This window comes from Bactrocera oleae, chromosome 3, assembly GCF_042242935.1.
Source record: "Bactrocera oleae isolate idBacOlea1 chromosome 3, idBacOlea1, whole genome shotgun sequence".
In the NCBI taxonomy this organism is placed as follows: Eukaryota; Metazoa; Arthropoda; class Insecta; order Diptera; family Tephritidae; genus Bactrocera; species Bactrocera oleae.
Window position 1 is genome coordinate 93,882,264 of NC_091537.1, and position 12,952 is coordinate 93,895,215.

Here is a 12,952-nt window from a genome sequence, read left to right on the forward strand (position 1 = left end):
TCACCGTAGAAATGACAGCCAGTCAATATTGTGCAGTGATTGTGAGCTGAGTGAAAGTGAGCGGAGGGGGTTTGCAACTCAATGCAAGCAAATCCAATAAAATACTGCCTGCAAATATATGTATGTCTGTAACGGAAATTCTATGGGCGATTGTGTGCGTTTGAGCAGCTGTGATTCAAATCACTGGCAATTGCTGTTGTTTGTTGTATTTTGCATTGCATTGTAAATGCAGGATAATAAATTTCAAGTGAATATAATACCATGGAAAATGAAAGTAAATGAAAAAGTAGAAAGTAGAAAGCAACACATAAATGATGAGAAACATTTAGAAATTGAATAAAAAAAAATTAAAATTGAGAGAAATGCTAAACTCAGTCAAGTGGCAAAAAGGGAGGGAGCCACGTTCCGCAGCAATCGTTTGCCATAGGCTGGACAAATAAATCAAACCACAATATCTAAATAAAGTGAAAATATACGGATGTAAGGCTTTCGTTGTAAGTGAGATGATTCATTATAAGAATGGCTATTTTAGAATTGTCGAGAATTAGAAATGAATGAATTCATGGGTGTGTAACAACTATTCGTAGTAAATATTTTTTCAAACATCTACGTTTAGGTTGTTTATATATATAATGGGCATAATGGGCATATCATAAAATGTAACGATAGAGAAAAATGCTTATATTTACTGAATCTGCATTATTAAAGTGTATTCACAAATTTACTTACGAATGGAGAGATACAAATTAAGCAAATCCAAAAGTATTTGCAAAATATTTTTCATATGAGTGAATTATTTTGACTTCCAGTAAAGCTAAATTTAAGTTCAAATGTGAACTCTTTTAAGTAACTAATATAGAAGTATATGAAAATTTTGCTAAATACAGCGGAAATGCTACATAACAAAACTCTATGGAAAGTGTTATATCCACTTGTGAATTTCAAAAAAATTCAATAATTTTTTTATCATACATCTTATACATAGGTATATCGATATATCTGCAAATATGAGCGTTTTTCGGCTCCAAACCTTTAAACGCGTTTTTCGGCGAACTATTTTTCAGAGTCAGTAAAAGCTCTCAAAAACGGCTGAACCGATTAACTTGAAAATTTTCAAACGACCATCATAGATATATATCTCAGCTGACTTTTTGTTGGGAAGCCGTCGTTTGGCAAAAGTAAATACTTCGATCTTAACCTGTATTCATCTAGAATCTAGTTCTTCAGATAATTTAAGGCAGAAAAATCTTCCTCCCCGCCAGATTAAACGTCTGAAAGGTCATTACAGAAAAAGGTTATCAATGCACTATTTTGATCATAGGAGGTTTTTATGCTTGTTCTCCAGAATTTGAGCACAATATTGCAATTATGCAATACGCCGGATGAAAATCTAGGCATATCATATCAACTAGTCTTACTGATAAAGAAATTTTTAATTCTGTGGCAGGTGGCAAAGGAAGTAAGCTCACACTGAATTACTACCAAACATTGACTAAGCATTGAATTCCACTAAGTAATTAGAAAAATTCTTGTATTCAGTGAAGACGATCCAATAATTTCGCAAGATGTAAATAAAAAACATAAAGTATTCAGTTAAAATACTGGCAAAATAAAACATGCCAAACAGAGATAACTAATATGATGTGTTATAATTAAACATTAGAGGTCACTTGCATATGACCCGGACTGACTTAGTTTTATTGCCTTCAAAATACGTGTAGGCTCTAGAGCCAATACAAGCAATCCAACGCTTAATCCAATTAATCCACGCACTTATCCTAAACCTCGTCTAAAATGGTCGTCAGTGCCTTCAGCGAATTTTAATTTGTTCGGTTTCCACTAATTTTTACAACCTGAAGAGGGTATATATAGATTGGATGGAAGTATGCACCGCGAGCTATAGTCTATTGGTCTATATGGTGAGGGGAGTTGATTTAGCCACGTCCGTCTATCTTTCTGTCTGTATATACATCAACTAGTCCATCGGTCTTTAAGATATCGATCTGAGATTGATTTGCCGATATCGGATCTCTATAACGTATAGCTGCCATACAAACTGAAGTATCGGAATCAAGTCCTTGTATTGAAATATTTTGTATGTAGTGAGATATCTTTACGAAATAATGGTATGGTATATAAAATTTTCTAAGACAACGCGACAATATCTGAAGATACCTGTAGTTTTCAATTCAGACCACTATATCAAAATCAAATTCTTATATGGAAACTTCGCTATATGTGAGGGGTATCCAGCTTCGGTGCAACCGATGTTGACGTTTTTTCTTGTTTTAGTCCCATTCGCTAGAGTGTTCGACAGTTTCGACAACATATTCATAAACCCACTTCATGTCACCAGTAATGATGTATTTGATGATATAGGGCCCTCAGCTACTTTGTCTCATCATCATCTCTTTTATGACCGCGACGTTTTTTTTTTTTTTTTTGTAAAAAGATTCAGGTCTTTGGTACGAGTCTAGCATTAACACGCTTCATACCCAAAACATTATATTTCGTACTCAATTGAAGTGTGAGAAATTCTGTTTTACTTTAAAATTTAAACTTTAATGGATGCATACATTTAATTTAATTGCACTAACCATTTGCGAACCAAAACTGTGCAGAAGTGTGGCGAAATCCATTTAATGTCACATTAGTCAGCGATAAAAGAATCAGCATGGCTGACGAGACGCGCTGGAAAGCTGGCTAAATTTATCACTTAGGCCGACATTTTTTTATGGCAATGTGGCAACGTTTTTTCAATTCTTGTTTTTCAACACCGAAAAAACTTTCCATGGCGCCAAAAAGGCGGAAAAGTTTGCGCGCAATGCGCTGCTCTCTTTTAGGTCTCGATTCTGCCCCACATGTATTTATTGTTGTTTTTGCCATTACAATAAGATAAAATATTTGTTGTTGGTGCGGTAAACAAAAGCAAAAGAAGGGAGTAGGCAATGTACGTTGAAAGGAAAAATCAATGCAGACACACACTTACATACATACAGACATATATGTACACACACACAATCACGCATTTGGCTCGCGTATTGCTTTAATGTGCACCCTCTAAGCGAGGGTAATCGCAGAAACACACTATCCTTTGAGCACGAATTGTCTTGGAAATGCGTGAAATTTTATTTGATTTTATGCTTACGATTAAACAACAACAACAGGCACGTTGGCCCAAGGCACAAATGCACTTGATTTATGCGCTTGAAAAGTCATTTAAGAATGCGGGGAGGGTTAGCCCACATCCACGCCATTCAAGCAACCAAAATTTGGAGTAACACACACTACTTAAATAAATGATAAAACTAAAAACGTACATAGGTACATACATACATACATGCAAACACACATAACAAATATAATGCTTATATGTGCGGGAGTGGTAATTTAGTGCCGTGGAAAGAGAATAGTTTTGTAGTATTAGCGGAAATCTGTGCAGCAATGTTTGACATTAATCTAGAAATTCATTGGAACCAATTTGACATGCTGTCGACATGTGGTCGGAGTCGTAGTGCAATGTAATTGAAGGAAATCAAATGTAGTGAAAATCAATAAAATTATTTGCACAAGTTCAGCAGCAAGAAAATCAAACGCTGCCATGCATACGTACATGTATATATATACATTAGGGTAGATCAAGAAATACCCGAGTTTTTGGTAAAGCAGTAAATTTTCTACAATACAAGGAACTTTGCAATTTAAAATATGTTTTTTTTTAATTGAGTTATAAATTTCAAAATAAAAAAACAAATTTGTTCTAAAATAGTCAAACTCTTAACCGTTGATATCTTTTAAAAGGTTAGGTTTACAAAAAAAACAGTAAGAGGCCATTTTATAGAGCATTTAATTTTTCAAGCAGTTGAAAGCAATATATGAATTTTTCTATCTGATAGTAAAAAAAATAGAAAACCGTTAGTCGGAGGACGTTCTAGTTACACTTAAGAGCTCATACTAGGGGAGCCTTCCTTAGATATGTCCATCAACCAATTTTTCAGAGTACGAATCGAAAAAAAACACATACGTTTTTTTGACCCAACCTGATATATTTTACATACTTATATATAACTTCGTGAATGTGATTATTCTTGGCATGCGGAAAAGCATTTTCGATATCGTAGTGTTATATTTCACAACTTATATTAGTAAAGGTATATCGCTATCGACCTTTTCTCAAGATTTTTAGATTTAAAAGTTAAAATTCAAATTTTGACAGCAATTCAAAATAAAGAATCTTCAGTGATTATTTTTGAAAGTAACTATTTCAAAACGCATTTATTAATCAAATTTGAACAATATTTAGTTCTCATGTGCCCACTATGATTGCCATAAAAGAAACCAACGGCAAGGTGATTCATACTTAATAATATGTATTGACAAATATACTGACTAAATTTAGATGATAGAATTGCCAAAGCAGCTTGCAATGGCACTAGGTTATTTACAAGTATCAACTTTGTGCAGTCTATGGACTTTTCGAATTCGAACTTTTTATTTTCGATTCTGTACTTATGCCACAACATTTATTCGTTTCACTTTAGAATTAAAAATGACATTTTTTTCTTAGAAGTAGATTTCTTCGTCAATATTGACAATATTCCATATACCAACGGGTAACAAAATGTTCGGCATTTTTTAGGAAATCGTAGACAACCAAATTTGCCTACACTCAAACTTATATGACAGAGACCAAATTATTCGCTTTCATTAAGCAATAATCAATAAATAAGTATGCAGTAGATAGAAAAGTGGGTTGAAGACAAACGCACGTACATACATATCTATACGAACATTCAGCGCAAAGTAAAAATTAAAGCAATTCTTTCAAATAACGTAGCTTAGGCTTACTTAAAGATATTTACATATACAAGTATTTTTCCATGCTTACACATATGCATACATACCAATCCCAAATATGTATATTCCTGCAAACACAGTCTCATACGATAATACATACGAGTTACATATATACTTCCATAACGTTTTACTGGACTGTATATGGTTGAACATTACCGCTAACGGTGGTGGTGGTGACATTTATATTACTTGCGCTGACGCTAGGGAAATACCAAATTGAGATTCGCGTTGACATAACGACTGCTGCACTTATGATGGAGATATAAAACGCCACATTTGTACGCAGCATTTGGAAAGAAAAAAAAATCACCCTTGAAAACAACTATGCGATTGAGCCACTCTAAGCGGCTACACACTACCATATAAGTTACACATACATGTGTGTATAAGCTCAAGATGAGAGTCTCTCTTGGATACATTAAATGGAAACAAACACACACACTCATCCGCGAGTGATTCAGCAAGAAGGCATGGAAACCAAACCGTTACTTAGGAAATCAATTCAATGAGGCCAAATTTGCAATATTATTTGTTTTGTGTGAGTATTATGTAAATGAAATTGACAATAGGTTATCAGAAACAGAGACAGGCTAGCTAGCAAAGGCATACTTGCGGCTGCACCAGCAACCGGGCGGACGAATATCGGCGGCATAGCCAGCAATAAAACGGAGTTAAAGGATAATTTTAATATTGCCAAGCAACGAAAAACAAATTGGGAATTAGCAAATCGTAGTCGCGCAGTGAAAGCAGCGAACTAAATTTATGAGCTGCATACACTGATGGCGAGGTACAAATGCAAAAAAATTACGCAAGTAATTCTTAATTGAAATTAGCAATTCCAAGTGTGAGCTTTGCGAATTCCAAACATTTCTTTTATTCACTTTATTTATCTTCTTTCGATAAATTATCATTTAAAATACTCTCTATGGAATAGCTTTCTACTGTCTACAAGTGCTTCGTCTCCAACTAACATATATTTACGTTTAATCTGTTGATACACTCAGACCTCTCATTTCCAATGCTTAAATGAACGTCGCTTCGAGACTGTTTGTGTGAGCTTAATTTCCTAATAAATTTCGTGGCATTCAAGTGAGCTTAAATATTGTAATGAATTTATTAAGCGGAGACGCGCCTTCAACAGCTTTGTACTTGAAATTCAGTGTATTTATTAAACGGTAATTTAAATTTGAATTAGGAGGTAGTTATGTGAAAAATGACATTATGTAAATGACGAAATATATAAGTATACGTACTAGTATAGGTTGTACGAATATATTATATTAGAATGTACCACAAAAGCGTTTAAATGTATGACTTTGAGGCATTATTTTGTGAAACAATGGAAAAATTGTAAAAATTATGATTTACGGTTTAAGGTTGTGTTTTGAGCTCAAACAGCTTTTCAATAATTTGTTCAAATGCCTTAAATATCCAAAAAGAAAAAACATTAATTACGATTGTACCGAAGCCTCAAAATATACCCAAAGTTTGCCACAAAGTTGGTAACAACCAGAAAGAAACGTCGGAGGCCCTATAAAGTATATACATTAATGATCAGCATGACGAGCTGATTCGATTTATCCATGTCCGTCTGACTGTCTGTCTGTATATACGCAAATTAGTCCCTCATTTTTTAAAATATCGATCATAAGTTATGCACGCTTTCTTTTCTCCCCAAGAAGCTGCTTATTTGTCGAAACCTTCGATATCGGTTTACTAAAGCATATAAACTGACCGATTAAAATCAAGTTTTCGTAAGGAATCTATTGTATTGTATTGAATGGGTAAAGGTTTACTATTTCCTGGTTTTTTTTCATAATTCCGCACGCTATTTTCACGGTATCTAAAGAAAAATAATGTTTATTTTTGGCCTACCCTAATATATGTAAAGTTTTATTGCTTGATAGAGAAAATTGATAAACAAAAAAAAACGTAAAGCAGTTTAGAAAAAGAAAGAAGAAATTAAATTACACAATATTTATTATTTTTCTTTGTATCTGTAAGATATCTTTAATGTCCAGACATTGACAACATTTGCTCCTAAATCCGATTGAACAGTTTAAATTTTTAAAGAAAGTATACGAAAAACTATAGTAAAGTAATGCCGTCATCTACTTGTGCTTTTTCTAACTTTCTCTGTCACTGTTATCGTAAACTCTATTTTTTACTAGCTCCTTAAGTAGCAGTGAACAAAATGGGGTTAAAATTTTAAACGAAAGCCGATACTTGTGTCTTTCAACCAATTTGTGAGCGCATTCTAAGCCACATATGGCCAACTAGTGTTGCAACAAACACCGCAACCATGAGTAACACACGCTGACATAATGTGCGATGGCACTTAGGTGTGGGTGTGCTGTCGCTTTTAGCACATACTCATATGCGGCTTGTAAGTAGACACCTATGAGTATGCGTATAATAGTGGTTTTACTAGCGCTGTAACCTGGTTGATAAGCGAAGTGCAATCAACGACTGCAATTTTTGCACTTTCGGTGCACTTACGTAGCTAGGTAGCCGGGGGTTGCTTTTTGTAGCGGTTATCTGTTTTAACAAGCTTTGACGGTAAAATTTTAACTTTATAACTTAAAAAGTTGAAGCTTTCACTCTTAAGCTGTCGGATGTCGGTAATTGATGGTAATGATTTGATTGCTTGCGCATATAACTTAGTCATTTACTGCTAATGTTGGAAGTCGAATCTTCACATTTAAGTGATTGTTGCTCTTTTAATACGAGAGCATCTTTTTCTGATAATAGTGTACTCTTGTTTCAAAAATGGATGCAATCGCGTCAATACTTCTTTTAACTCCCATATACCCAATATAAGGACTTCAAACCACCTGTTGGATGATATACCGGTCAGCATATAAGATATCTTTTCGAAATTTAGTGTACATATAATATTAGATATAGTACCATAGTATAATGCCAAAAATATGTGAACTCGGTGCACGAAGTACTCCAGCTCCCAAATACTACTTATAATATATATTCCATCAGACTTTATGCCGCATATAATAATTAGTGTGTGTTATCTTCATAAAATTGTGTGAAAACATGTTCGCAAATATTCTTGAGTAATGCCAAATATTAAGGCAATCAGTCCAGATCTTCTCATAGCAGAAACACACCCAATTTTATTTCCGACTTTTTAGCTGACCTTAATATACATTTCAATGTTTAATAAACGTAATATGATTTAACACTACATATGAGTCGAATCGGTTTAGACCGTTGTCCAAATGCCATATTTTCATTATAATGATTTCCATTTCACTGGTTGGTTGTTTTCCTCATACACCCAATAATTTAAATTTAGCTTGTTTGGTTGAGTTTATAATACATTTATCTCATCTAATGCTTGGTTAAAACCGAATTCAGCCCTTCTTTACTTGTTAGTGTTCTTTTGGTTGCTTTTGCATACTTACAGACTGTCTTTATGTCATATTTGCTTTCACTATTGCTTCCAATAATGTTGTAATTATGTAAACCTAAAAATTACCACAGTTTCGCTTCATTTCATGCTCTCATTGATCTCTTTGATCTAATAGGCGGAAAAATGGCCTGCATGATATTATTTCAATCATTGATAATCACCGAAAATGTGCAAACAGAAACTAAATACTCTTTTAAGCCATAATAATCTGTGTTGAGGCTGCATGACCTTCAAAAGTAGTAACCCTACTCAAATCTCACAAAGGCTGGCGTGTTAAACCTCACAAGCAGTCCCAAGCCCAAGCAAAGGAAGGAGTGAAAATATTGCTTGCAAAATTATTACAGCCGATTAATGTTCTGCTTAAAATGCTTAAGTGAGCATAATAAATAAAGCTCTTCTGTTTCAAACTGCGCTACTGCCTACCACAACAAAAGCAACAAAAATCGGGCAATAATGTTGAAGCGGAGGACAGTTCAAACAACAGCAGAAACATGTGAAAATCTAAATACCATATAAACATGCATTCCATTCTTATCTATGGTCGACATCTCCAAACCAATACGTATGCACACACATGCACATATCCTTCGGGCAGTTGAAGAGTTTAAAATGCTTCGGCATAAATTTCAACTGATCGAGGCAAAATAATAAAATCCCTACATAATATTTACTCAATGAACCCATATCAAATGGCAAAACCAATGAAACGACCACACGCCAATGCACACACACACACACTCACTCATATACGTTGGTGTGTAGCTATTGGCAGACAAGTGTATGCGGTTTAGTGCGCCTGGTGCCTACATGGCGTATACGTAACCAAGCCGGGGCGGCTGGATGTGTGCGGTTGTACGGTATCGTGCGCCTCATTGCATTTATGATGAAATGCTTATTTTAAATTGAAAGAGGTAAAAGCGGAATTTAGAACAGAGTCATGGATAGGGATTGTTTGTGTGGGTGCAGTGAAGACCGCAAAAACCAGTTTGGAATTTCCAAAACAACCACACGCCTAAGCGATACTGCTGCTTAGCCGTGTATGTATATATAACATATATGTGTTTTGATGCCTCTATATATATTTATGTAGAGTTAGTGCTTTGCGAAGCATCCACAGGCGTTGTTAGTTGGTCGGCCGTTGGCTGTACAAGTGACTGTGGTTATTTGTTTGTGTGTTTAGGTATTTACTTTGACTACGCAATTATATATATTATATATGACAGTGTGTGTGTTGACTTTGCTAAATCGTTCGAATAAATAAAACAACTTAAATCAAGACATTTTCAAGTGAGTGGATGTCATATGTAAAGCCTTGTGTTTACCCGTATATTCGTATTGATGTATATATATAACGGTATATTACAAACATTTTCATGCTGTTTGTATGTTTAGTTGTGAGCACATAAATTGAAAGTCAAATGATGCAAAATTTATATGCGAAGTATGGAAGCCATATATGGTTGGTGGCCATTTTGCGGTTTTCGGTTAGAGGCTTAACTTATTTATCGAAATGTTAAAAAGCCAAAGGCGGACATGGAAAATAAAATGAAAGTGTTCCAGCTAAAAAATATGGAACTTAAGCATATTTATTTAAAGCATATTTAGGCAAAGTAGTCGAGTAGTGAATTCAATTCGAAAAATTACTCAGCAATGAATTCGCAGTTCTTAATTAAATATTTAAGAAATATTTATTATTTTTAAACATCGAAAATATGCTGTCAGTGTGCAGTATTACAAAACGGGTCTACATAAGCTTAATATAATATAATAATACTTATTGAAATGTATAAAAACATGTACCTCGGTAGCAACGCAGCTATAATACCATATGCAAATAAAAAGATTCAAAAAGACAAGAGCTTGGTTTTGATCATTCAGTTTATATTGCAGTTATGTTATATGCTATAGTGGTCCGTTTTACAAGCCAAACAAAAAAATAAAGCACTTTCGATTGCTTCTAGGAATTTCTTTCAGTGCAATTCAATCCCTTTTTTTTATATAATATTTGCCATACCTATTCCTTTAACCAGTCAATCGCATATTTGTGAATTGAGTGTGTACAAATGCCAACCAAGATCGACGCTGATAAATATTTATGTCTGCCGGAAAAGGTAAACAAAAACGGGTTTGAAGCACATTTGCTGTTTACCAAAGCAAACAATATCGGTTACACCGGGAAAACAGCTCGATTTCCAATGGCTAGCTAAGCAAAAGGCAGTAACGGATAGCTTGGAATGCGAGCAAGGGTTGAGTGTGGTGGTGAATGCAAGGAGAGGAACAACAAACAGGAAGTGTTTAAGTGGGCATCAGTTAAGAAAGGTTAAAGAGGCGAAACCATACAGATTGGTTTGTGGCTCCGTTATCAAAAGACGATAAGTATTTGAGTTGGAAAGTGGGTAGGCACGCCGCTGCGCCTCATCATTGAAGGAGTTGTTGTTGCTGTTTTGAAGAAATGTGCTTCTCTATCAACTTGAAATACAAAAAAATGGTATTGGTTTTATCGATGGTATTGAAAAATCAAATGAAAGACTTGAAAATATCATAAACTAAAAAAATTTCTGTTTTAATAAATAAAGTAAACACAAATATTATTAACTATGAAAAGGTATAATGAAATCGGAAACTCGAAAAGCTTTTGAAAAAAATAGTTCAAAGTATTTCCCTAAGGAGTCGCTTCGGACTTTGCCAAGAAGTTTATTGGTTGCGCAAAATTGCGGCAGTAAAAAATTTACCGAAATAAGGAAGAAACTTGCTATTTCGACTAGAACTGAAAAGCTGTAAATAGCATTTCAAAGTGTAATATATTGTACGAGCAATACTACAATTACAAGTATGTTATTAAAATAACTTTTACAAAATGCTAAACATTTCTATATATTTCCTTAATAAAAACAAAAAGTAAATAAATTTATGCAAAAATAAAACTATTATTGTATATGGTACTATGCAGCAACATGTTGGAATGCAAAATGTATATATGAACCACAGCTCCCCACTGCGTTGGTCAAATCCACAATCAAATAACGCTAAATTTTAAACACTCATTTGTTGTTGTTTATCTGTTCATTTCCTTGTGTGCATTTTGTCACCACGGACTGACTTGTGATGATGAACCCCACGTCAATTATTTGAATAGCGATCGAGGTTACTAAAATAAAATGAAAAAGTCAAAGCAACAAAATTTATAAGCGAATAAAGGTTACGAGAATTGCTCCACACAGCGCATCGGAATGTGTTAACTGAACTAAAACGATTTAATCTGCATGGCAGCAAGTCAGCAAGGCACACAAGTGGGCAACCCAAGTGAAAGTGCTAAGTGGAGAGCTGAAAGGAAACCAAATGAGAGGAAACAATTTCGATATGCTAGCCTCTATGCATGTACATTTGTAAACACTTACATACCACATATATATATTATATATGGAAAGGTTTGTGCTCCTCGGTGGCTGCCAAGTCGAGTGACGGGCGTGCCAATGCTGACTAATGATGTACATATTTAGTTGTATAGAAGCACATTCCCTCGAGTCTGTAGCGGAATGCTAGAAGTGTGCACGAGACTGCTCTCAGACATCGACGTGGTCTATTAAAAAGCGACAACTGTCATGCCTTCATTTACGCCATCCACTGCTTCATTTGCATTCATTCACTAAAGCGCAGCATAGCGAAGTTAGATTATCAAAGTCAACCGACAGATCAACACACACAGCCGCACACACGGAGGGCAGCACTACTGCCGCTACGCCGAGGTAAGTAAATACGGTCATGGCCTGTTGAATAAGCTGCCGGCTTTGGACGCTGTCAGGCACTGTCAGCGTTACTCAATGTTGGGGAAAATCATTAAATTCAACTTTTGGCGGCAACTTAGAGCGGATGGCGATAATAATGACCCACTACAACAACATGCACGCCAACTATTGTAAATATACTTGTATGTTTAAGCTAAGAATTTTTACTTGTACTACCCACATTTACAAGTATATATCTGTAAATCGCAATGGAGTGAGGGCATTATTCAAATCGGTGCAAATGAAAAATATGCCCAAAAGGCAAGCGACAGAATCTACAAACCAAAAATCAGCGCAATAACGTGCAGTTTGTGGAATAACGTTGACGAAATTGCTAAAGAAGAGAGAGAAAATAGTTGGAAAAATGCGATGCCGCACATAGTTAAAAGACACTCGGCAGCCGTTTGCTGTCTACGAGTCAAATGTGCCTGCAATCACTCACATAGTTACGAGCGGTTTACTTATACGCCTGCATTTAGCTGTGAATACCGACTCATCTGTGTATAACTATATGTTATATATATATATATATGTGAGTCTAACTTTTTTTTTCATTCACTGCCTTTCACTTTCCCAAGCGATTCAATCAGCTTGTCTGTCAAGTAGTCAGGCAACAAGGACATTCGCTCACAGCTGTTAAGTGAATTAAAGTGTATTTACTTATAGTTTGGCTGTTGTGATTTTAACTTTCCTCCCATCTTGGTCACCATTTTGTGCATAATCACTATAAACGATAAGTAAATTGAAACATAAAAAAGCGAACGAACGCTGGACGATAAAGTTAGACGTTGTTGTTGCAGTAAAGCTTAAAGTACCTAAATGTTGCAACAGCTGTGTTTTGCCATTGGAAAGTTAATATTTTCTTAATTTTGAACTATCG